The sequence below is a fragment of the Cydia strobilella genome, chromosome 16, assembly GCF_947568885.1.
Source record: "Cydia strobilella chromosome 16, ilCydStro3.1, whole genome shotgun sequence".
Taxonomy (NCBI): Eukaryota; Metazoa; Arthropoda; class Insecta; order Lepidoptera; family Tortricidae; genus Cydia; species Cydia strobilella.
This window is the reverse complement of record NC_086056.1, coordinates 7,483,286-7,510,728: the sequence shown is the minus strand read 5'-3', so window position 1 is coordinate 7,510,728 and position 27,443 is coordinate 7,483,286. Positions and strand designations below refer to the sequence as shown.

Sequence of the window (27,443 nt, the reverse complement as noted above, 5' to 3'; positions counted from 1 at the left end):
TTATTTAGTCGCCACGTAAAGTGTCACTTATCTTTTTTGATCCAACATTCTTTTGTAGCAGTAATTTCGCATAGATATATTAACAGTATTAGTTAATGGTCTTTTATTTGAAAAAAAAAAACAAAGTTGTAATTTTATTCCTTTCAAGAATAGCAGCGAATTGCAGCAGGAAACAGCTGTTCTTTCGGTGTGATGAGCAATATTTTGACGAGATTTCATATTCGCGACTCGCGAATATATAGATTCACAGTAAAGAATACGTCATTTTACGAGTAGGTATAACGAGGAAGAGTAACTGCTGAAACCTGCTGCTCACTTTAAAACGTTTTAACCATAGCAGCTAATTTCGAGTTTATTTAGCGATTTTAAATGAATAGGTAAAGTACCTACTCGTAGCTACACAGAACGACAAATGTTAGCAGTTTGACCACTCGCCGCCCGCCGTGTGTCCCAGTGATACGGTATTTTAGCTGCGTCGACACGCGAGCTCCCGCCTCGAGATTACTGCGAAATTGACCCGCACGTCCCTCCCCACCCCCTCGCGCACGTAAGAATTCACCTTTCACGAAACCCCCTTCGCCCAAAGGGTTAGATTTTTTGCTCGCATCGGTTCATTTGTTCTAGTTGTTTTACAATCGACAGTTATTCAGTATTCATGTTCCTAGTTCCGAGTAAGGTGAGCTTGAAGCTCGGCGAAGCGAAGCGGGTTATGTACGTAGAGTATATATAGTGGAGGGTAGGTATAAGCTATGTGTTCGCGTTACATAAACGGAACGGCGACGGCTAGTCGGATCCAAGCGACCAAAATACGGGCACCTGACGCTCAAGCCTGGTGCGGGTTAACCCGAACATCTAGTGCTTCTAATGGCGGTTGAGTTTTATAAATGTTATGGACTGATCAGTCACTAATGGAAACATTTATTGAATCGTCGTACTTTTGAAAAACCAACTTCTGCTTACACTTGGACTTAAGTCAGTTAACAAAATAGCTATCTACATTTTTATGGATACTGGAGATATCGACTAGTTTTCTTAGGTAGGGCAGCATGACATAAGCAAAGTATTGATCTGATATGGATAAGTACCTAATTAAATTTAATTATAGCTCTCACTTTATAACCTGGAACAACGTTGGCCACACTGTCACTTAGGTTTTGTTTGTTGGCCATACAAATGTCGAATCGCTGCGTCCAAGGGTAGATTGCCTATATGTATAATACTGCAAGCCATATCGCTTGGAACACACTGGTCATTATATTATGGTCTCATTGGTCTCAGCTCCGCTCGCCGCCCCGCTCCCCGCCCCGTTCCCCGGTCAGCTCGCTACCCCAGCCGCATCGTAATTTAGCAGCGAGCGCACAAAGCTGCCCGCTGCGGTTGGTCGTCTTGCGGCCCCGATTGTACTCCCACTGCAATAGGCTAATCTTAGTTCATATTGTATCCTGCATTAGCAATTGCACGCGATTAAAAACGATATTATTGTACTTGAAAGCCAAAATTATAAAGATCCGGCGAAGATTTGCACTTATCTGTCTTTGATCTCTCATCTCGCTGATATCAATGTATAAGTTCAACAACCAGCCCGCGTGCTATCTGCCTGATATGTGCAAATAATACACCGTATAATTTAGTTAAAAGACTAACCGATAAACGAAAAAATTAATGAAAGAAACTAAATATTGCATCTGATGAAGATTTAAAGTCAAACTTTAAACGATCGCACCACCGCGTACAAGCAATTTAGGAGCCACTTGTGTGATTTTTTTTCATATTCCGGGAGGGTAGTTGTCCCTTAAGTGATTTATCAATAAACCTTAAACAAGACACAATAACACAACTATATATACGTCTGTGATTTTCGAAAATTGGGTCAGCCCGCATACCGTTTCACACACAACACTGCGTTTCAGAACCTGGCAACTGCACCCACGGAGTGTTGCAGAGCGCAATGCACACGCAATTATCTAACACAGGGAACCTATAAGTATAGATAGCGATTGAAACGTGACGCAAGAAAACCAGTGCCCGAATCAACAAGCTTCATTCAACTAAGCCGGTCAGTCCACATACCGCTCACACACAACACTGCGCCTTCCGAACCTTGCCTTCTGAACCGGGCAACTGTACCCATGGAGTACTGCAATATGCAGTACCTACATACGCTCTTTGGCGGGAAAATACGATAGGTTGCCAAGGCAATTTACCTAACACAGGGAAACCAAATTACCTGAATCTGAAGTGCAACTGTGTATCAGTAATTCTATGAGTTTCAAAAGCAATGCACAGCTATATAGCACTATGCTCTGCGGCGAGAGAATACGATAGTTTGCCCAGACTTACCTACCTAACACTGGGAATGCAAAGCTGCAATGATACAGTTTGAACAATCTATTCATAAACATATTTTAATTAGACATAATAAAAAACATGTATTAATTGAGAATCATCCAAACTACACATGACAGATTTACTGTGGGTACAAAGCGAAAGAATAAGTATGTACATACTGTTATGCTATAAGGATAAAAAATCGGCGTATAACCAAGTGAGTGGTCTGAGAGACTGTTGTCACCACATGAAGCCGAATTTAAAGTCAGCTATTGTAATATTGCTATCGATCACGAAAAGAAATTTAAGCATACACGTAAACGTAGTCGAAAAACACTATCCTACCTTCTGCGTCCGTAGTTTTAGCCTGTCCACAGAGTGACCTCCAGACGGACATATAATATGACGGTTGTAAGTATACAATGTTTTCATGAAACGCAGCACCTGTTGCCCGCGGGGTGGGCGGAGGCTTATCAAAATGTGTGACGTGCGATTGTCGATTTACTGCCGACTCTTATTTTGTTAAGGACCCTTTAATCGGTACCTTTCTGTGGAGTGGAGAGGTCAAGTGATTGCTGGGAGTGTGGAGATAATTAATCCTTCATTCTTCATTTTTGTTGCTGTATAGTTAGTAGGGTTTCTTTTTGTTGTTAATTATCTATCTTTTGATTCTTTTCTGCTTAACACTTTTAAATAAGACAACAACATACCGTACCGTGTCCCGTATGTATTACATACGGCACACGGTTGCGGTTCTAACATAATATTGGAGTACACGAGATTTTTTCAAAGTTCCTTATTGATAAATCAGTAATGAACCTTAAAGCTCCAACTTAAAGTGCATTTTGGCAAGTCTAGTGTCGTATAGTCCGACTCACATGTGGCCGAGGTCTAATATAATTCAGGCTGCCTAGAGGCAGTCATGGCAGGGTTGCCGCATTTAATTTTTTGGCTTTTATAGGTTTTTTTTTCGCATTGTAGAACTTCTACGGCGTAGAGCCTTTCGTAGCCAGAGTCTACGATAGATATGAGATATTTTATAACAAGTACAGCAAGTACTGTATTTAAACCATCTTAAGGCCAGGATTACACTCGTAAGTTTTACTTACGTAAGTAGGGACAAAGCTATTTGCTAGAATGAGATAACGATATTCATATCTCATTCTGTAGTATAGCTGTCCCTACTTACGTAAGTAAAACTTACGAGTGTAATCCTGACCTAAGACTTGATTTAATCGCTCCACTCGCTACAACTCATCGTCTCGCCATAACAAAAAGGAATAGGCATTAATATAGTCGACCAAATATAAGTCCTAGAAAAGATTTACGCCACGTTAACTTTATCCAAGTCAAGATTTTTTTCGTGTGTAGAAAATGTAGTGGCACGGATGTGGAATAAGAAATTCTTGGTTGTCAGCTTACATACGTGCGACGTAGGGTCTGATTTTTTTGAGGGTTGGCAAAAATCGCGAAAAAGTTTTTATTACTAACGTATGCGGAGTGAAATCTGGACAAAATTCAATGTCGTATAAAATAAAAACAACATGATTATTTTTCATAAATATTCATTTATTTTAATAATATATTTAACAACGTTAAATGCAAGACAAAGTTTACTCAAATGCGAGATTTTTAACGGCAGTTGCGGTACTTTAAAGCCATCGATGTCGAAACACAAATGTTGGCATTTTTTAAAATTACAATTTTATCTTCCTTAGGAAAACTTGTTTAGGAAACTTCGTATGCTCGACATATTTCACATTCTCGTCCGTTGGCAAAAATATTTATAAACATACTTTCAGCTTTAACCCGCTTCCACAAAATGTTTCACTATCTTCGCTTTCGGTCACAGGGAAATAGTACTGGAGAAATTACATACAGTTTCGCGATGGTGTTCTTCTAGATTAACCTCGATTTCAAGGGAAATAATCCAATGTCCATGAAACTTACCGGATTAATTGACTCATATACGTTTTAATTTGGCAGTAAGATATAATTTCAGTTTAATTTTTTGTTTACTTTTTCCATGTCCAAAACTTTGTCCAGATTTCACTCCGCATACGTTACATATGCATAGTATATTTACAAAGGAATGCAAGCATATGCATGAAATACTTTGGCCTCGTAAATAAATTATGTGCCTGTAAAAGGGGAGGCCTACATTCAGAGAAGATAGAAGACACGTAGGTACCTATATGGGCATGGGCAGGATCATTGGAAATATTTATTAGCATTTGAAATTAGCGACATCTCCTTTAAAATTGACTACATAGTTATTCAACTACATAGTTATTCAGCTATATAGAAGTGCCTATCCCTAATATTCATTCATTCATTCATTAGGGATAGGGATAGGCATTTCTATACAGCTAAGAAAACAGCAGCGAGGCTGTACAATTCGCCTCGTTTTCGTGTTCTATTAATTCTCTTTTTACAAGCTTTAATTTTATTTACTTGTAATGTTCGTGTATTGTCTTTAAATATTACATATCAATATTCGACCAAAATACTTATTTTTATTTAGCCGGCACATTACGCCACTGTAATGAAAACTTAATCGGACGATGTGGCTGGGCGGTAGACTATCACATATATAGAAAACGAGTTCAGGTCTTGTCAACTAGTACGGGTATATTAGCTCCAAACACCTTAAAATTTACAGAATATATGCGACAACCCTGCGACTGCGGCGCCTTGACAGCGCGAGCCGTTAATACCGCGCTACTCGCAATTGACGCGCGGCGGAATTTATCGACGCGCACACTCGGCGCACGACACGCCAGTGCTGCACTACGTTCTATCGATAAAGCTTACTATAGTTAGCAACCGAGTGCCTTTGCAGCGCGGCGCGGACCGCTTATACCACGCTGCTCAAGATTGACGCGCGGCGGAATTTATCGACGCGCACACTCGTCGCGCGACACGCCAGTGCTGCACTACGTTCTATTGATAACTAAAGCTTAATTAGCTGGCAACTGAGTGCCTTATTGACAGCGCGGGCCGTTAATACCACGCTGCTCCCGATTATGCCAGTGCTGCATACGCTGTTGTCGATGAAGACACTATACTTAGCTTTTATAACTACCAACTGAGAGTGAGGGCTGTCAATATAGCGCTAAATGCGATGCGATAACGCGTGGCGGTATTCGGCCAACACAAATTGCACTACGCTTTTATCGATTATGTTGAGTGTGAGAAATAAAAAGACGATTGACGCAATATAACGTGTTTAAAAGTACATATGGCGGCCAAAGCAAGCTGTTAAACCCTGATAATCTGATCGGCAGTTTCAGGTTCCAAATAGGTAATCAATTAATATCGATATCGACGCGTTACCAACTTACCATGTCTAGAAGTGTCGCTTTGTTGCGTACGGTTCACTGCCAGTGTAGACTATATGTGCGAGTATATACATTTGTATAAAGAGCAGCGGTGACACGTAGGTCTCCTGCGCTTAGTTCTTTTAAGCAGCTATTAGCAAATTAATATATTTGTCACTTCTTGAACTCATAATAGTTATCGGTGTGTTTTCAGAAATCAGAAGAATATATGCCTCTAAAATTTTATTAACATAGCAGTTGTGAAAATTAATGTAAGTATTAACTTGAATTATAATCGCGGTCGTTGCTTTCAGAATTACCTAACCAAGAATTCACCGCACAACCAGAGTGAAAAGGTCTTCTTCACGCGTTTTATTTGATAGTATACCTACTTGATTTCTATGCAAACATAGCTACAATAGGTATGTTGTAAACTTTATCCCAAAACAATACCTCGAAAGCCTGGTGATAAGTAAACTAGTCTCTATTACCTATTCTTGAACCCATATGGGCAGTCAAACACCGAAAACCTAGGAGTACTTACCAACTATTGAGTCAAAGGACCCACAGGGTCACCCGTCAGCCCCACGTGAATAACCAACAAGGTTCGCGTACAAGTTTAAGCGGTGTGAATAATATAGTGCCAACACCGGCTAGGTGTGTCATGTCATTCCGATTGCAAACTGGGCGGGCGAGTCGAAGGTGAATCAATAATAAGGCATAAAGCCACGAAGCATACAATCAAAGTACTTAGAGGCAGTAAATGCGCGTAAGTATATCGCGTTGGTCGCTTGTCTCTATTTGTGTCAGGCACCGAATACTGCTTAGTCAAGTTCATATTCCGTGCCATTTTAACTGTCCGATTATTGTTGTTAGTATGCAAAGAGCCTCATGGGAGTTAATTATAGGTATTCTAAACTTTAGCAAAGTAGTTTTTAATCACCAAATCGCTGTCTTGATGTCGCAGTGTGCAAAAATGGACAAGCTTGTGTTTCATACTACTGACTAAGTGACTGTTTAGGGTATTTGCTCCATCTGTGCTATATCTATGGTCTCTGACTATTGTGCTTTAAGAACCGTTAAGAAGATATAGACTCTAGAAAGTAAGAGTTTACGGCCAAAAACAGCGACTAGCGCCTTAAGATCTCGATGTCCGGCTACCCTGGTTGTGACTTGCTACCGCCCGCTGCACTAATAGACGTAGGTAAGTACATGGCCTGTAGAAGGAAAGCCGGCAGGTTAATTGATGGTCAACGGTTCAATAAAGAATTAAGTAATTTGGGTAACTTACCGAAATGAAGACTAGTGTTGTGTAAGTTTCGAAGAATGAAATATATATTTAACAAAAGCTAAATACATTTAAGAAATAAAAACGGCTTTTGAAGCTCCTACCTAACACAAAATATCGGACTAATTAACAATCCTAAAGTGTACAGTAAAAAAACAAGCAGTTACGGTTCAGTTTATACGTTTTACGTACTTAGTTAATGTTACCTACTCTGATTTGTGTTAGAATACTTATATAAGCAGTATTTTAATTGAATCTGACATATTCCCACGTTACCGCAAAACACCAGACCCCTGCAAAATAATCACCGTATTTTTCTCAAACTCTAATTATAATCTCCGTGCGTGCTACTTGCGCGCATCCAAAGCTAAAGGGGCCGCCGGGCTGCCATTAACGGGACGCCGACGCTGCGTCGTCCATTCCCAACCACCTACAGATTTAGTCGTCTTTACCTACCTTGGCATAAAGTTTGATTTTACTTGAGTAAATGGTAAAGGAAAGTTGGGTGGGTGGTACATAATTTACGCGGGGACGATAGACCATCGTCGCGATTGTTATTACGCGAGGATATTGGATTCGGCGGCGACGCGATAGCGACGTGCTGCCCGCGACGGCGGTTGCTGACATAGCAATTGCCTTGTATTAAAGATCAGTTGATTGGAGGATTATCTTTAGGCACACCGTCATTAATAGTCACTATAATGAAACACGTCACAACTAAGTATGTAATACGATGCGGTGCAGACCCGTAGCAGAGTATACATACAGGACCCATTCAAGCATTTTCTTTTGTAAAATTTAATAAGTAAATAATATGCACGTGTGTTAATCTAATTGCAAAATAATAAGTACAAAGAAATATTCTTAATGCGTAATAATAATAGACAAAAATAGATTTGGTACATACTTTTACCTATTGGTAGGTACGATATGGCTTTAAATAGGTTAAGTAATGACAGAATATTGATGCGAGCCGTGCCCGATGGCATATCCGAACGCGTAGGTTGGATGTGCTTTATTTAGGGGAGTGAACAAAAGCTGCCAGACCATTACAGAGACTTTATGCGTTGTTTTCCGAATTCCCCCGTCGCCTGATCTAGTACTCGTATACAACACGAGAATATTCCCGCTTACAGACGCGGGTCACAGTGAGTGCCCGTAATTCAGCGCCTAATCGCGCTGTTGACTGCCGATGTTGATAGGGAATAACGGCAATCCCGGTCCCCAACCCAGCCATCCAAAACACCACAGCGGTGCGTAATTCCGTCCAATGCAAATGTTTGATCAAAGCGTTTGCCGCACGGCTCACCGGTTGGTGGTGTGATAGAGGTTGCATGTCGTCGACGTTGACGTTGCCGGAGGGCTGAACTTAACCAAGAACATAGGGAGTAACTTCAACCCAGTTTCATGTAAATCGCATTCACCTATTTTTTTACGATAGCGACATTCACGCTAGTGTAGGCATGCTATCTTAATTATAGCATAATGAGCTAGCCGGTATAGCGGATTTGGTGTAAACTTCAGACTGGAGACGGCAATAGTTTATTCAACTTAGGTTATTCCGGACGTTTAAAACGCGTAAATAGTAATTCGGGTCACAGCTAGGTCAAATGTCTTGGTCGTTCTGACCTCGAGTATTGGAAAATATGCTCTTAGTAAGGATTTATTATTGAAGGTTTTAGTCGATGTGAAGATTACAAAACATTCGCCGTCGCTCAGGCATGGATTACCGGCTTATAGGCGCGCCGTTAGCGTGTCGCACGCTCGCACGTGAGCGTCGGAATATTTCCCGTTTCCTTTAACAAGACGCGGAGTAAATGCCCGGAGCCAGGTGGCGAGGGGCGGCCCCCCGCGAACCCTTGGAGGAACGTGCAGGGACTCGGACGCACGACCCGCGAAATTCCATTTAAAGATGTCGGGATAATTTAGTGCTGACGAGGCGAAGGCCAAATTGACGCGCCCTCCGGGCCGCCGGCGTGTCGCCGCTCTCTGTATCGATCACTCTTTTTTCCAAGCATCACCTCGAGGGTCGGGTACGTAAATAACTCTCATCCGTTTTCGCGGGGGCCGAAACCTCTGCGAATATTCCATTCTTTAACGTACGCACGCCCGCCCGCGGCCACCACTTTTAACAGGCTGCGTAAGGATAAAATGTATCGCGTCAATATATTTTCCTACCCGGAGAGCTGACTCATCAATATTGGAGCTTTGCCTGCGTAACGTATGGCATCCTTTGTACACAACTGATCGGTATATTTTAAAACCTAAATTTTCAGGGATTGTGTACTCGGCACTTTTGTTTACTTACAAATAAAAACTGGATTTATATTTTACTGTGGTACGAGATATGTAACAACGTGACTGAACGCAACGGAAATGTTTAGCGGAGATGTTGTGAAGCAAATTATTCACAAAACTGATTTATGACTATTTTTTTGTAATTGTGCTGCGTAATAGAGGCGAGGTCTAGTGGCGTCTACATAAAGGACTCTTTTCCTACTGGTTTACTAGTCTGAAGACGTTTAATAAAGTTATCCCATATTTTTTTAAAGAAAATGTAAGCAAATTTCAGTCTGGCTAACGGTACTTACCATTGGAATTTTTTAACACAATTCCACAATGTAATCTTTATTTCTGTCTTCATTATTTTAACATCTACTTTACATGATGTATTTGTTACAAAACTTGTTTTGCAGCTGCTAACTAGTCAACAGTCTTCTTATCGTTTTAAAACTTCGTCATGTTCCAAACTCGAGCGTAAACCCTCTCTTGCGAAGGTGGGTCAGCGGGCAGCGCTATCAAAAGGGCCGTGGCTTTGGCCGTTATCAGCCCCTTTGCGGCAGTCCACTCGGATGCCTCCGAGGTGAGACCAAAAACCCTATATGTCTGTTGTGATATTTCGTAGGGTGCAGATGAGGTGGAAAATGTAGGCACATATTTACACAAAAATATAAATTCATATATATTTCACCACACCAGCTCGTAAATGCCCTCTTTGTACTTCAAAAACGGAGAAGAAAGTTGCGTTTTATCCACATGTAAGGCAAAGTAATCTGATGCAAATTTTGAGTGGATTGCTCCTGTGGGCTGATATAATTTACTTTTAAGTGTCGATTTTTAATGATAAATATTTAATACGAGTATATAACGATTCGAACCATTCGAATTTGATTTGTAATGTTTTACAGTTAATATTTTGCTCGCATTGGTGTGGTAAAAATAATTGTGTTTCACTCGGTGGCAAAGTTTGTTTAACCCTGGTGCCTTAAAACCCTCAAGATTTCACTCTTGCACCACTCGCTACGCTCTTGGTTAAATTTTAGGATCCCTTACTCGGGTTTCAAGATTAGTACGCAACATACTCCAGCACCTTGACAAACAGACGGACAACGGATACTTAGAAACGAGTGTTCGGTTTGCATTGCACTTTTCGGACACAGAACCTTAAAAAGTAACATTATACTATTACGCCTATAATTCTAAGACTCCTAATTAAGCATAATTAACAAGCTCGCTGCCAGATAAGCGTCGGTATCCCCCACAAACTCTACATGCATCCAGCATGTACACCCCATGTTCATACAGCATGTTAGAGATGCAATATACCTATAGGTATACCCTAGTAAGCACGTGGGTATAGGGTATAATAGGTAGTTACGTAGGTAGGCAAGTTTAACGAGGGCAATCTTACTCGCGCTGTGCGTCGCTGTTCTTTTTACATCGCCCCCGGCGGTCGCTGCGACGCACAGATTATCGTGCGGTCAGAGGGTTTGTCAACTGCGAGGGTTCATTATGATCAGATTTTATGTGCTTTCCCATCGTAAATGATGTCCATTGTACGAGTTCTGTGAAAGTAGGTAAATGATGGTGTCCTAATTTGCGTGACCCAATTTAAACTGTTACGATTTTATACACATTATCTATTAGTTAATTTATAAAGTTACCTAAAGCTTGTCCCAGAAAAAAATGTCGTTTGTATTCGCACCGGCTGCATAACTTCTGACCAAAAGGCTTAAGAATACTGTTATATGTAAAAAAATACCTGTTTTCTAATTCTTTATAACAATAAATCTCTTTTGTTTACATTTTTGAAGATATCGTCATCACACATGAAAAAATGTTGTACAAACACTCACAAAATCGAGGTTTTTCCACAAAAAACTAGCAATGAAGTTAATCTTGTCAGTAAGACCTGTTCAAAGGGTGTTAAAACTGGTGGTAGATGACGGCGGACTGAAAGTGGTCATAAGGCCTGGTTTTTCAACAAAAATATAGAGAGGAACATCATAGCTGCGTTGCAAAATACGCATACCCTGTCTGTACTATATTTAGCCAAAAAGTGCAAAACGTCCAAATAGGCAGCGCAAAGACTTAAAAAAAATAACTCTATAAAGATCTACAAACAAACTAAAGCACCTAACAAAAATGCAAAACAGCAAACTGAAGTGGAAAACTTTATTCAAAAATTGCAACAAAAAATCCTGTGTTGTAATGGATGATGAAGCATACCGCAAATTTGACTTCAAATTGCTACCCAATCAGAAATTTTGTCATGGAACTGATAAACACCTCTAGTGACGAGTATAAAATAATTAAAATTAATAAATTTGCGAAGAAGGTATGGCAGATTATCTGTTTATGTGGCAAAAATGACACTTAAAATTTTGTTAACGGATCTGTAACAGGCGATACATACTAAACCGACTGTTATAAAATTGTGTTATAATTCATAGATCACCACAACAGGCCCTTTTTGTCTTGGCCTGATTAGGCCACGTACCATTTATCCAAAAAAGTGATAAAGTTGTACTAAGTCAACAATATCGAATTTGTAAAAAAACACCTTATTCCTCCCAACTGCTCTAAATAACGATCCATTGAAAAATAATGGGCTCGTATGAAGCAGAAGCTCTTCAAACATAAAACTAATGCCATATCAGTTGAAAATTTCAAGCCGAAATGGAAAAAATGCTTAAAAATCGATAACACAGTCCTATGTACAAAGCCCGATGGTAGGCATTACAACAAAATCACGAAATTTCGGGATTAATAAAGTCTAAAACTGCAAAAATGCGTACATACATGTTGTTTATTAAATTTTCAACAAGAATTTACAATAAAACAGTTGGTTTTTTACTGTTGTGTAAGATTTTGTGGAAATCAACGTGCGTCATTTTTTTCTGGGATAAGCTTTACTGTGCAAACCGATGAAGTTGATATACAAAACGTAAATGTGAGAGGCCTAATTCTCGAACGGTATTAGTCTAATGATATTAGTGTGTTGCCATGGTAACCCATACGACTAGACAGTTCGTGGACTAATAATATTAGTCTAATACCATTCGAGAAATGGGCCCCAGATGTAGTGCATAATTGTTTTCCATTGTATTCTCTCGGAAACGTTCGTATTTGTCATGCTACTACAGTCAACCTCAGTACTTTTTGTACCGAGATTGACTGAGCAAGACACGTTCGTAGTAGTTCGTACGTTTCCGTGAAAATATGAAGGAAAGTAATTGGTAAACTTGTGAATCTAGAAGATGTTGATGTCAACTTTAGCCAGTCTTTTTCCGAGAACACAGGGACAATGCTGGTCTTGAAACGTCGGAGGTAATTTTAAAGCTTAATGATACGCGATTAAGTCCGTTCGTTTAAGTAAATAACAATAATTGCGTAACATGTTCGTACAAATTGTAACCTGCCAAAAATGTACCAATTTTTTGTAATTCTATCAGTTACAAATATATATGCAAGGCACGAGTTGTAAGCAGGTAATTAGTCTTGCTGAAAAGATTCTGCATATAAAAATCCAAAAAAATTAATCTGTCTCTGTTTAATTACTCTATGTAAAGTATCGAGTAGGGTGGTATGCAGGGAGGGTGTGTTTTAATTAGAGCGCGGACGCCGCGGCTGTCCTTGTGTCCTGCCACTCCTGCCCAATCGGCCTACACAAAGGCCGCCTTAGGTATGCCCACGACACAAATACGAGCCTTTACAGAGTGCTGATGGTGACGTGTCTAATTCTAAAATCAAGATTAACCTTTTCGCCGCCATTGACTTGATATAAAGTCAATACATTTCGTGCCCACACGCCACGACTTGATAATATGTTATACGGGTTGTTTACGTGCAGTTTGTGGCTTAGTGTTGATTACACTTTATTATTTCATTGACGTGACGCCGAAAAGGTTTAAGAAATCACAAAGGTGTTACCTAAGTAGGGAATAGAAAATAGATGCTTAAAAATACATAAGTGTTTATTGCCAACCCCAATTAAATAAAAAACAGTAGGTACAGAAACCTTGTAATTAAGACGTAACAATTACATATTAAAATTACAATAACGAATGTAGGGTAGGTAGGCTTATCAATGCATTGCAAGGAGACTTTTCAATGCAATGTAAATTTGTAAATTGTAAATACACGTAGGCATGTGATTTATATTCATGTGTTTATCTAGCTTTTAAATACATCACATGGCCTTATGAATTTATCTTTTACTGGAATAATTCCGTGTGCGAATTTATGTATTTTTCACTTAGGTAGGTAATTTTCAGTGTTTTTGTTTCCTTTTTATGGACTAAAATGTTTCTAAGTATTAACTCGATTTATTCCTCTATTTAATGAATTTCTTACTTTTATCAATTAGTCTTGGGTACAAAGCAGTTCGGCGCGAGATAAGGAGTAGTTAGGTACAAATTCATAATATATGCAACCAGTGATGTGGTTTGCAAGTCACGTATTTCCGCATATATATGGCATGTTATTTTGTTTTTGAGTGTCGTGTTTGTTTGAAGCCAATTTCTAATATAAAGTTTAATAACTATTTTTTTATGATACTAACGAGCCTAACGAGCAGATGGATTGCCTGATGGTAAGCGCCGATGGACACACCCGCAACACCAGAGGGGTTGGAAGTGCGTTGCCGGCATTTAAAATGGGAGTAACTATGATTGTATAGCATTTTAAGATCCTTTTTAATTCACAAAATTTATTTACGACTGCAGACACCATTTCTCCTTCGTCTTAATTAGTTAAAGTTAAAGCTTGTAATCTGCATCTGAAATTGGCAAGAATGTTCCACGAATGCACATACTTATCTAATCAAACATTTCATTTATTTTCATTACCTATTTTTTATATAAGGCATGACGTAACTAGCTTAGCATATAATTTTTTCCTGTTTAAATAAGTACCTTCATCGAATAATTAACTGTTCTTTTTTATGTGCCAACCATTGCGTTATTTTGTTCTTATTTGTGGTTACAGTCGTTGGCTATGCATTATGTTCAAATAAATTACGTAAATTGTATTACTAAATGTAACATTATATTGTATAGTCTTTTGTTATCCCTAAAATGAAAAATAAAATAAAATAAAAATGAAATAAATACGAGACTTGGCAAGACGAGGGCGTTGCTATATTATATTCAGATATCCGCAAGTTTTCTTCGCACTTTCAAGTTATCCTATCTAACCAATCTAGATTATCTTGTGCATAGCCTAGGCCGCGCACATATAATGCGAATGTACCACGTAGACAGAGCAATCTACATACAATTGCATCACGGCCGGGTAACGGCGTCAGCTGTGCGAAAGCCCTCGCTGCTTGAACGTGTAGATCTTAGAACACTAGGCTAGGCACTTCTTGCTATCAAAGGCGTAAGCATCATGTTTTGTTACATGATTTGAGGTTTTGTGCCAAGAAAGAAACTGATAAGAAGTTGTAACTATAATACTAACTTATAGTTGCGGGAGTTTTCAGAAAATATATAGTGTACCCAATTAAAAACCGCGAGGCAGGAACAGTTTTTCATGACCAATCGCCTCCCGGGGGATAACTCGAATAGTTGTTAACGGCTATGTATCACGCGGCAACTGACGGCTCATGGACGTCAGCTGCCGCTCCGTTGGTGGGTTGAGGAATGGCAGCCACCGAAACACGTAAAAAAAATTTGTGTCATCGCCTCCCGTGGGATACATTGTCAGATGATAGTTTAGATGCTATAGTGAATAAAAAAAATCGTCAGCCGGTTGTATCGCGGTTGAAACAACGTCAGCTGGTGGCCTGAACATGTAAAAAATAAGCGCTTTACCTTTTTATAATAGTAATACTACACTCATCTCATGAAACTTTGCTTGTAGTATTTCATCAGGGTTTCAATAAACGCATTACGCATACTTTGCGGATATAAAATGGTAGGGTGCGTGTTTTTTACATGTTCATGTGGATAGCTGACGGTTTTTCCACCGCGATACAACCGGCTGACGGTTTTTTTTAATTTGAAATAGCATCTAAACTATCATCTGATACAATATATCAATCGGGAGGCTATGAGTGTAAGAACAAAAAAAAATACAAGTTCTTGTCATCAGCTGACGGTCTTTCCACCGCGATACAACCGGCTATTTTTTTAATTCATGATAGCATCTAAACTATCATCTGACAAAGTATCAGTCGGGAGGCGGCGACTGACGATATATGCTCCTGGCCCGCGGTCTATTAGCGTGAGTTGTTAAGAAAAAATAATCACAGTCAGTTTTGTGACGATTTTAAGCATAAAATTTCAATAAAAAGGCAAAAGGTTGATTCCCATAAAGATTTCATGCTTAACTTTTCTTAACTATACTACACTATTTTTTGAAAACTCCCTTGCATTCGTTATTATTTAGTAGGTAATGTTTTACAAGAAAGTACCTGAAGGTACCGGTGCATGTGCATTGAGCAGCATTAAAGCGTGTTATTAATATAAAAACGCCAATAGGGATGTTGACATGAATCGCGAATATAAAATTTTATGTTTTTACCATAGCATAATATTAGAATGCTGATAATCATGTTTTGTAAGTATAAATATGCGTAAAAAATTAATTTAAATACTTTTAATAATTAAAAGTATTTAAAATAATGCCCAGCATCACGTGAGAAACACGCACTGACAAGTTGTCAAACGGTGGTCCTCTGGCACTGACAGTCGTTTGTTTATCACCTCGTTACATCATCGGCGTCGTAGCACGGTACGCTTATCACCATGCCTGTCACTTTCTACCAAGTATGTGAGTGCGAAAGTGACGGACTTAGTGATAGGGGAACCATGCTGCGCGGGCAGATCACGTGACAGCTTGGAGCGTTTTTGTGCGAAATTTAAACACTAAACTAATTAACGTCGATTTTTTATTAAAAATGAATGAAAAAAAAATTTTTTTTTCAGTAATTACGTGTCTATCTATAAAATGAAAATAGTTCTAAAAAATAGTCAACATCCCTATTATATGTCTATAAGAATATTTAATGCCGATATATAACCTAACCCAACATAACAAAAAGTCCCGCCTAACATAAAATTAAGTCAATAGTCCTAAGTTTTCATGCAACAACTTTGGCTTGTCAGTCACACTTTTGTTTGCAACGAATGGCTGGCAAAAACGTCGTATATCTTCTATCGGTACGTTTATGTTGCCTGTAACAGTGTAGGCACATTCGCCATGATGGGTGAGACGCCAGCTGCGCCTCCCTCCCCGTTTCGGCTTCGTCGAGCGGCACTAAGGAGCGCTGGTGGTGATAACTGGCATAACTTTAGGCGAACGCGAATACTGTGCCTACGACATCTGTTAGCTTGTCCTACTTTTAATCTGATTTTAATTGGTATAGCGAATATTTCATTTGAACTAGTCAAAGCACATTTTTTCGATTTTGTGTTAAGTAAATAATATTTTTACTGCATACATGTGTAGTTTTAAAATTGTTAAAGCACAAAACTAAGTCAAATTTAACTTTCAAGAATTATTCGGCCTATACCTGGTACCTATAGGCTGCCTATAGGCACTGTTTTAGAGTTATTGATTTGGAATCGATCAGGTACCCCTAGTGTAAATTTCGTTCGATAGCGTGGCGTGACGTACGCGTTTGCGTTAATATGTGTCATTTATTTAGTATGGGATTTTGAGTTTCCAAAAACATTCCGTTTGGTGCGCTGTTCAAAATCTCATACTTACAAAAATAGACAGACAGACAGTGTGACTAGCGCACGCAAAGCTAATGCCACTGAAGTTGAAACGTATGAAACAATTGAAATATTTGAACTAGCATCCTAAGGAGGACCAAAATTAAATATTTACCCTCTTATAGTTTTGTTAATAACTATTTCAGATCTAACGTGTAGTTCTAACATCGTTTCTCCTTAACTTCTCAAATTCTACAGCAAATCAAATTAAATGGCACGAAGTTTACCTCTTTGGAGGAGTTATCAAACGACACTGGCGCCAGAGGGCGCCACCGGCGAGCGGTCAAAGGCGGGGATTCCCCGGGCGGCCTTTGTGGCCGGTCTTACAAGTTGAGTTTAGTTTGCACGACGGAAGTATTTACCTGGATATCAAAGATATTTGGTTATGCTAGTTTGGCTAGTGGTCACAAGTTACATTACCGTTTATTACCTGGTCAGTGGCCATGGCCATTTGTTTTTTCTCTAACATGTAGTTATGGACACGATAGTTTAGACATGATGGTCGTTTGCTTGATGTTTATGTTGCGCTGTTATTTTTTGGTCGGCAGGGAAATAAGATTATTCACCAGCTCAAACGTAATTAAGGGATCATCAATAGTTGACATACAAGTATGTACTCTTAAAGCAAACAAATTAAGAAATTAATGAATCTCGAAGACATCTTATGTCACGGAAACTCATTTACATCAACTATCCACTGTCAATAATTACTACCGAGGGCTTACGGGCACTCAGTCCCAGCCGACCCGTCCCACGACCCTTTTAAAGATTCAAAACACCGCGGGCAGGGATGGACCCCTTTGAAGATACCTTCATTAGCGGGTGGGGTCTGCTTGACCCCGCGGGGACGGACCCCAGCTACGTGGTAGATGGGACAGCCTGTGCAGTCAACGGTAACCCGAGCGTTCAGGTTTAGGCTTCTCATACATACTGGCATCTACCTGTGGCTAGTGTTTTAGGTTTTCCTATGTCATACGAGGGAGAAGGAATTTAAACAATATGAGTTTAATAGTAACTGCACCAATTTCTAATTATTGTGCGAAAAATATGTCACTATAATTCGATTGTGGGTAGGTACATTTCTTCGGAAGTGTTTTTTATTTTCAATTTAATTTTAGCGATGATTCATGTAGCTACAATATAGTTCCTAATTCAGTCAGGTAGTTATTTATACATATGTAAATTTGAAAATACCATATTTAATATTAGTAAGGCATATCACTAAGTTTCCTTTTTATTTATCCCTTTCTTTTTTTGTTCCCAAGTAAGATATCAGTTCGATTGATGAATTGTAAAATGTCGAAGGAAAATACGCCACGAATAAATCCAGGTATCGATGTATTTTTAGGAAATAGTGCACAGGCTGCTCTTTTTTACCGTCGCCCGAGCAACTGACCGGCTTATCATTGCGAATCGTGCGTCACAAGTCAAGGATTAAGTTGAGAGTTGAGAATTTCGCTTAATTGGAAGCACTAAATGCTCGGTAATAGATTCAAGTGATGAATACTTCAGTAGATAATTGTTTCAGTACCTATGTATTTTGCAGAATAAATATGAGAACCAATAACATTGTTTGCGTGGAATCAAGTTTGGTAAGTGGGACACGAAACATTGTAGTTAGAAGATGAAAATGTTTGTATTTATTTATTAAAATCCTGATTCAGACAACAAGGCCCACATTACATATTACATAAAATATGTAACATAAAGTACTAGTACCTACATTAAACTTGTTAGTACATATACATTTCGTATAATGAACACTAAACGCATAACGCCTAAGTAGGTGACTCCGTTAAATCGTACCTGGGTATTCTGTTGAATTTTTGTTACCTTGAGATGCCTATGCCAAACAATATAGATATATCATCAGTGGTGAAAGGATTTAGGTATTCGAAAACACATTAACTTGATTTTCAAGGGTCCGAGGTCCGAGCAAAAAGCACCTTATGTAAAAAAAGCATTTTCCCCTCACTAGCTCGGAAGCCGTCTTTTATCCTTTAAAACAAGCGGGGAAAAACGCATTTTATCCACTAGTGGGGAAAGTAATTTGACCTTGGATGGAGCGTGTTTAAGTAGCTTGACAGATAACAAAACGTAAAACGGTCATAATAATGGTTCGTTCGATATTAATTATCATTAAATAAATGGTTTGAGAATCTAATAAAAAATACCAAATTTAGCTTTATTTAATAATTTTAAGTCATAAACCTTAAAATTCCATAAGAAACGTTAGATTTTTATAATGATGTTAAATATACTGAACGCACAAGTTGAGTCGATGCAATTTCAAAACGCATCGTTGACATTTCATACGTCAGAACAGAAATGTCAACATTGTCAACAAAATTCTCACCGACTCACGTAAAAATCAGAATTTCCAGTGTTTTCTGTTATAATATCGTAAAAAAATAAGTGATTCCAGTGATGAAGATAATCTAACGCCTGTGGATGTTGCACTTTCCTCGCTATAGTGAGGGGAAAAGGTTTGTGTTACACACGGGTGCAAATGTATTTTAAATGGATGGGACAATGTACAAATATGAAATACAATTTGAGTACACGTTATGTTTATTATACAATTTACGCCCACACCGCCTTGTGAACGCACTATAATAAATGCATTTGAGTACAGTATCAAATGATACTGTACTTATTCAAATTGTATTTATTAAGCCAGTTTTTTGCACACTGCGAAATTTCTTAAAGACTCGAAATACAACGTACCTACTTCACTGATAGGTATTTTTATTTATTTATTTATTATAAACTGATCGGCGATTGGCCCTAGTCACACCAGATGGAAAGTGAAGACAGGGCCTAAGATGGAGCTCACCGGTTCAGTAACAGCCTATTCACTCTTGTTTTAAAGAGACCGAGGTCATATTGATCAGGGAATACAGGGCGGGAGCGCATTCCATTCCTTAGCCGTCCGTACTAAAAAGGAGGAGGCAAAACGTTTCGTCCGAACAAATGGAATGTGGACCACGAACGGGTGCATTCGCTCCCCGCGCCTGGATATTTAGTGTCTCTCTAGTGTTACGATATACCGAGTCAACGTTTTTGTAGTTTAACACCATAATGGCTTCGATGTAGCTTTTGTGCAAGATAATGGCATTGTGCGTGCGTCCAGGCGCGGGCGCCGTGACGTCACGCTGACACCGTCTAGACGGTGAAGTGCATCGCGGTGTGATATCGCGTTTCAGCGCAATATCGGGGCATGTAGGTGCGAACAAAGATAGATATAACTCCGTAACAGATGGATACAGTCTAAGGAAAAAACGTGCCTCGAAAATCAAGAAAATTTGATTCTCGATCAGATGGCGCCACTACTTTAGGTTAGGCCTACTCTCGGATAGATGGCGTTGACGGTTTCGTTTCTTATTTAACAATTTTAACGCATATTAGTGAAAGAACATGGGTCAAAATCAAATAAAAATAATTAATGCAAATAAAAAAATCATTTATCCATAATATAAATCCATTTTATCGTATTTTTATACATCTTCATTTTTTTGATTTTAATCGTGTGTCGATAGATGGCAGTGAATTTACTATGGCTACAAAATTTACTATGACAGTACCGCTCTATCCTATTTATATCCTCTTTGGTGCGAATAATCTGAAGTTGTGTATGTGCCTTGAAGTTGGGCAGAAGAAGAGATACACTCAGTCAAAGATATATGTAACTCCGTATAAGATAAGTAAAGTCTAAGGAAAAAACGGGCCTTAGAAATCAAGAAAAAGTTATACTCGAATAGATGGCGCCACACCTTTGGCCTATACTCGGGTAGATGGCGTGGCGACACCGTTTGATATTTAACAATTTTAACACATATCAGTGAAAGAACACGAGTCAAAGTCATATGGCGTTCTAAAAATAAATACAAAAAAATCTTTTATCCTAAATCTTTTTTTATATTTTTTTTTACATAGATACCTATATAGGTATATATAATTTTTGTTGTGTTTATATATTTTCATTTCTAGTTTTAATTGTGTCGATAGATGGCAGTAAATTTACTGTGACTACAAAATTTACTATGACAGTAACTCTCTATACACTATTCTCTTTGACTCACTGAATGGAAGAGAGTTTATCATAATTTTAAATTATTTAAAATATTACGCTCATATACTCGTACGTATAGGTACCTCCTAAAGAAAAAGTAAGCAAGTCCTCCGATGGCCGAGGCCGGAACCAAACCGGCGTCATTAGCCTACGCGGCCAACGTCCTGACCACTAGACCACCTGGCCATGGTGGTACAAACGTGGTTACCCGTCCCAAATTCACGTTTAGTCTAGTAGGACAGGTATATGTAATCTTTGAAGGGCTAGGTACCTTTGGCCAACTCTAAAGGGCAGTACGTACTACGTGCTTGTTTGCTGTTCGCCATTTGTACTTTATTGTTTATATTGTGCAATAAAGTTTAAATAAAGAGTATCTACACGTATGAATTACTAAACAGTAATACGTATGTATGTTTTCATTGTTGAAACCTAAGACTGCTTAAGAAGATTCTGAATGGGCTACGCCAAAAATGCGCCTTAAGCCCTGAGCCAGAAGGCGAAAAATCTCCTTACATGATCATGTTTTTCTAAGAGGCGTTGATATTAGTAGAGGTGGAAAAAATATATGTAGTTCTTGACTATATTATCTTTAATAACATAGCTTCCGATACACGAATTATGACACTTCGCTCGATACAATTAATTCCCAAAGTAACCTCTAACTCGGAGTTTAATCCAACTTTACTCGGTTATTTATTATGTGATACTATAAACAAAAAAAAACAAAAACAATCTTAACTTAAATAGTAATTTCATAGCTTTGAAATTTCGATATTGTAAGGTAACGTTTTTAAAATAAATAAAAATCGACAAAATTCGATCAAAATTGACACTTGGCGTGCATTATCTTTCCCGTTCTTTCTTGCGAAATGTGACAGTGACAGCGGCAAACCGATGGAACGGCCTTAAGTGGGAAAGCAAATGAATCGTGAAAAAAATTATGAAAACCAGTGGCAGGTTCCAGTGTAAAATGGCAAAATACGCGGGAAATCGTAGTTTCTACTATCATCGTTTCCTGCGCGATAGTGGTGAAACAAATAGTCCGACTGACACAAGCGGGCGTCACGCCCACGTTCGCGTTTTCTCAACTTCCGCGGTAATCTCGAGGGGACGGTAGCGGTCACATGCATTAGTAATGTTAGGTACTGTCGATACTGAGAATACACATTAACTAAAACGGTATTATTTTCACAAGTTCTACGTGTTTGTCATATTATGAGAGAACTTTGGACGATGACCTCTAAGAATTCAGCAAGTAAATTTATAAAAAAATATTAAATATTCAACTTGGATTAAATTAAGACAAAGCAATAAAGGACGCCATAAATGTTAATAAATCCTCTACTAAGTTACAACAGCGCCATCTGTTTAGTTACAACCTATTTAAGAACGATATTTCTAAAACATCACAACACTTTTTTTATTAGTGTCAGAAAAAAACTATTTTTGAAAGAAAACTGGTCAGAAACCCGACACAAAAGTTGGTCGTAACGTCCTTTGCCATCGCGGCGAGGGGAGACAGGGGTCGCGTCAAGAAAAAAGATTAGACCGCCCCCGGCCGTATTTAGCGTTATTAACGTACTGCGATGAGCGCAGAAATACGATTGCAAATACGCCTAGGTATACACGCCTTATACTGTGCATAGGAATTGTTAATAACTTTTAGGTACAATCTGTGGACAGAGGCAATCATAATCATGAGTCGAGTGTTAAAATAACGGAGAAGCAACGATAATTATCTGTGGTCACTGCTCACTGATCAATGATCACTGATAAATTTTTAATCATGTCAGACTAGGTAGGTATCATGTCAGGTACCTACCTAGTCTGTATAAATACTGTCTGTTTTATATTTCACAATGTATTAGTTCACTGTAAAGCTGTTGTAAATTTTTTGAATAAATAAAATAAACAAAATCACATTAAGTATATATATTAGGAGACAAAAATAACTAATTAAATATAGAAAAAGATCTACAAATCATGTCACACGCCTTCTATTTTTCTGCCAGCGTTACCAAACGCCCAACGTACCTTATTAGGCATGTGCCTGCGAATCCTCATTTTGGGTGGATTGGGGACACAGCACGTGCCGGGACACGTGGCGGATATTTATAGCGGCCGCGGCCGTTACGGACGGGGTCCGTGCATTGGACGAGACGTAGGGGCACGTAGAGAGATCTCGATGGGTCGATAGGTGTGCGGAAAGAAAGAATTATTTATTTGCTTAAACGGGGTACGCTTTGGTTGGCATTTTTGTCTTTAGGTATCCCAAGTAGCAAATTTCTCGTATTGTCGACGCATTATGAAGCAAATATGCGCATTTTAAAACTGCGTGTGATCACATTCGTTTGAGTACGCAACAATTTTGATGGAGCCTAAACTTTCATATTTGGAGTTAGGCTACGAATCTGTAATAGCATGCTACAGCGCGCTACGCCGTAGCCGAACAAGTAGCTTACAACCGACTAACTACATAGTTAAACCCCATGAACCGAGGGGTTTGAAAACTGATCGAGTAAACTAAAAGATCCTAACTGATTAATGAGTGACAATAATTGGATGACTTACTAGAAGCAAGGAGAATTTAGAATAGAGGCGCTCGAAAAGATGGTGCCATACCTTTGGCCTAAACTCGTGTAGATGGCGACACCTTTTGATATTTAACATATCAGTGAAAGAAAAAGGATCAAAGTCAAATGGCGTTCTAAAAAATTTAATCATGTGTCGAAATTTGGCAGTAAATACTGTGACTACAAAATGTACTTTGACAATAGGCCTCTATTCTAAATTATCTTTGCTAGATGCGATCAGAACTCTTGACGGTATGTATACTTGTACAGTCAAGATATTAAATATCGACATGGGCAAGTACCAAAATTATGTACGTATATACGACTTTATTACGCATACTTACATTAAGGTAATGTGTACATATTGTTGACACTTTGTTCATGTCGATATTTAATGCCTTGACTGTACATATCAGTTAATATAAGAACATCTGTCATAAGTCTGTAAACGGACTAGGAATACAAAGTAGGTACACATTAACGCACTGTCAAATTTCAAAAGCGATTCCTATCGGACCTTACCAAGCTAACCTATCCATCTTTTTTACAAAAAAAAAAAACAAACTGTCTCCACAGCCCGTCACCACGGTTATTACCAGCCGTCCCAATCCGGCAGATAGCAAAACTCAATTTGCAAGGACCGTGCACCCGCGTCGCGGGAGCCGCATATTTTTCAGCCCCCCGGCAGGAGGGGGGTTAATTAGTCGCGAACGGTCCGGCTCCACTCCATCTAACTTGTTTCCTTCTTTATTTGCCCACTTGAAACAAATGTGGGGATTCAGGGCTGGCGCGGCGCGGCGCGATAGTGCGCGGGTTGCCAGCGCGGCGATTTACTGGCTCCCGGCTCCCGAGTTTAGATAGCGACGAATAAAGAAGATCTAAGAGGTTCGTTTTTTTAAAGATAGCTTAGTCGGGAAGCGTTTTTTTTTAATATTTGATTTTGTGGTACGCTGATGCCAAACTTATAGTTAGTCAAACCAAATTGTCAGTTAATAAGAACAAAAAAAAACGATACTCATCCTTTTCTTTTGGGTGCTAGTACTAGTGTAATACAAAAATAGTATGATTCTCTCTGTCTATGTATGAAATGAGACAGTCCTTTGACAAACTATAGTTATTTTATACGAAGTAAATAGGTGAAATACAATAACATTGTATTATGAAGCCAAGAACTATAGGTATTTATTAAATCACATTTACAATCGGTTCTATCGCGAATTTACAAATGCGAATTTATTTGGGATAGACCCGATTGTAAATGTGGTTTAATATGTGTTCAAAACGCGAAAGTTTTAAATGTTATATAGGTATTTAGTCTTCAGTTTGTTGATTATATAGTGTTACGAAAATTAACTATAAGTTTTATTTAAGCTTGCAATACAAAACAATATAATACACTATATTATAGTTAATTTTCGTTACATAATCAAATCAATTAACTGACTAATAGTATAATAATACAGTTCTTAACGCATGCGGAATACTGAATCCTTAAGGACTAGTAGTAGAGACTTCATAAAGTATCAGTTTCACTCCATGAAGTGGGTACTAAAAATGTCTAACTAATTTTATTGTCTGATAAGGTATATTTTTCTTACGTATTTTTGAGGCATTCTATATCGTTTAACTGGTAACACCGTAATTTGTCTGTTCGGGGGTATCGGGCGGATTTAGAATTATTAATGATTGCTTTAAAGCTAAAAACACGTAGCACTTTTCCGTCGAGGATGCCTGATTGTTTATCCCGACCGGTGGGATTAAAGATCACCGTTCAATACCTATTGTTTTTGCCTATTGGATATTGGATTGGACAGTGCGAACTTGGACAAATTAGTTATTTGGCTCGAGCTTTAATAAAGGGCAAAAGTTTTTTTTATACAGCTAGAAATTATATAGCTTTTAATTCCCTTATCACACAATCGCAAACAGCCAATATGAGGTGTCTCATACATATACTTACACAAATTTGTCTAATTAAATAATGCCAAAATGCCCCAACGCCCAGTCTTTTTCTGTTGTAGTCACCCCATATACCACTTGACAAATTACCAGGCATCGTAAACTGCGAGCGAAATCCATTGAAATGACGTATGACAACAACCAGTTACAACCCTAGTACTTCAATGGATTTCGCTCGCAGTTTACGATGCCTGCAAATTACTATTAAAGGAGTTATTTTAAAAATAAATATCTTGCCGAAAATGGTGGTAAAGAAAATTATAAAATTATTAACTCTTTATCTACTTTTAAATTCAAAACCTACACCCTACACGTGTGTTGCGGTATGGACTTCTACATGTGTAGATCTGTACTTTTCTCTGAAACTTATCAACATCCAAATCCTCAGGTGACAAACGAAAGTGACTAATTACTATACGAGTACTACTACTAGTTCAGAACCGTAGTGAACCGTACTAACTAGTACGAAACAAGGTTGATTTTTGTTTTGCAATGAGTGATTAGTAGGTATATAGTTTTGGCTGTCACCGGACAAAATGAAAGTTTAGATTAACTGATACTGTAAGAATAGGGACACTCTAAATCAAGATTATTTTGAATATTCTAAACCCTAAACAGAGCGTAGGATTGCCACTGTGCAAACATCTAACCCTAACACAGCTAGTGGTCCTCTTCAAACACCTCCGAACTACTTAAATCTATGACATAGTGATCGATCGGGTTATTCTCGTCCCCAAACACTTCGAACCTCTACTTAATTCTCGGTTAAAAATAAATTCGGACAGGCAGACCGCTAGTAATTATTGAAGAGGGGGTCTAGTACTAAAGGGGGGTGGAACGTGTCTCGAAATTTAGTTACGGCGTCTGAGCGGCGAGCTTGTTTGGCCGATACTGCGGGTGTTCGGGGCTGATTAGAGTAGATTATGAATTTATTTTAAAGTGGGGTCACTTTGAGTCTGCGAGACTTTTTAAGTTGTGGCTTTGGAAGTTTTACAGTTCTGCAGCTTCGCTCATTACCCTCATTAGTTAATTGACACTAGACTGAGTTCACTTGCACGGACATGGAAAACAACTCTAGAACGGAAGGTCTTATTGGCATCAGATTATTAGTACCTATTTATTAGAATCGGGATGGTTCGTACCCACACCCACCCGCTTCCTTTAACAAAAGATTAAATATATTCTATCGCGTTACGAGACTTACGAGAAACAGAATTACAGTAGAATCCGCATATAATAATGACATCAAAGGGAAGTGACAAAAACGTCATACTAAGCGGATGTCATATAAAGCATAGTGGATTAACTTCTTATTTTTGTAAACTTTTCCAAATTATTCAACTGTACATACATGTAATTATTTAGGTAATCAGAAATCAACCCCAGCTCGTCTAAGATGACTTGCCGTGATTCACGCAATGTCATAAATGTCATAATTTATGTCGATAATTACGCGACGTGCTGTTGCTGCTGCTGGTCTATTTATACTTTCTTATTGTACCTAGTTGATTAGGTATTATTTTAAAGAACAGACATTATAAATTTAATTTAGGTACATAAATATATATACCCAGGTGCTGAAATAAACATAAGTAAGTATAATGTTAAATTTTAATTTTTCACAACAGGACACCTGTGCTCTTCTATGATAGACGAGTGCTGAGTAAATAGCCAAACAACGACTTGGAGGCATATTCTGATTATAAAAACAGGTTGTGAATTTGATCTGGATTTTTATGTCAGTGTCAAAAGTGACATTTGTTTAACCATTTCCACATCATAACAAATCCAGATCAAATTCATAACCTGTTATTGCAATCAGAATATGCCCCCGAGTAGAAAATGTTTAGTTATACGAAATAAATACTCACTATAAACCATTTTTTATAGACAGCCTGT

At 38.5% G+C, this 27,443-nt stretch overlaps 2 protein-coding genes across 4 annotated transcripts in view; both read left to right on the top strand.

Moving 5' to 3' along the window:
- LOC134748240 (protein transport protein Sec23A) overlaps window positions 1-27,443 on the top strand; it is a 324,866-nt gene that overhangs the window by 161,508 nt on the left and 135,915 nt on the right. The window contains exon 15 of one of the 2 annotated variants that reach the window (XM_063682967.1): window positions 12,175-12,273. The exons of the other annotated variant lie outside the window; for it this stretch is intronic. The gene's annotated coding sequence lies outside the window, so the exon portion shown is untranslated. Of the gene's footprint in view, window positions 1-12,174; window positions 12,274-27,443 lie in introns of those variants that run through there. 2 annotated transcript variants of the gene reach the window in all.
- Window positions 1-27,443, top strand: part of LOC134748238 (dynein regulatory complex subunit 7) — a 200,810-nt gene that overhangs the window by 123,156 nt on the left and 50,211 nt on the right. The window lies entirely within an intron of this gene.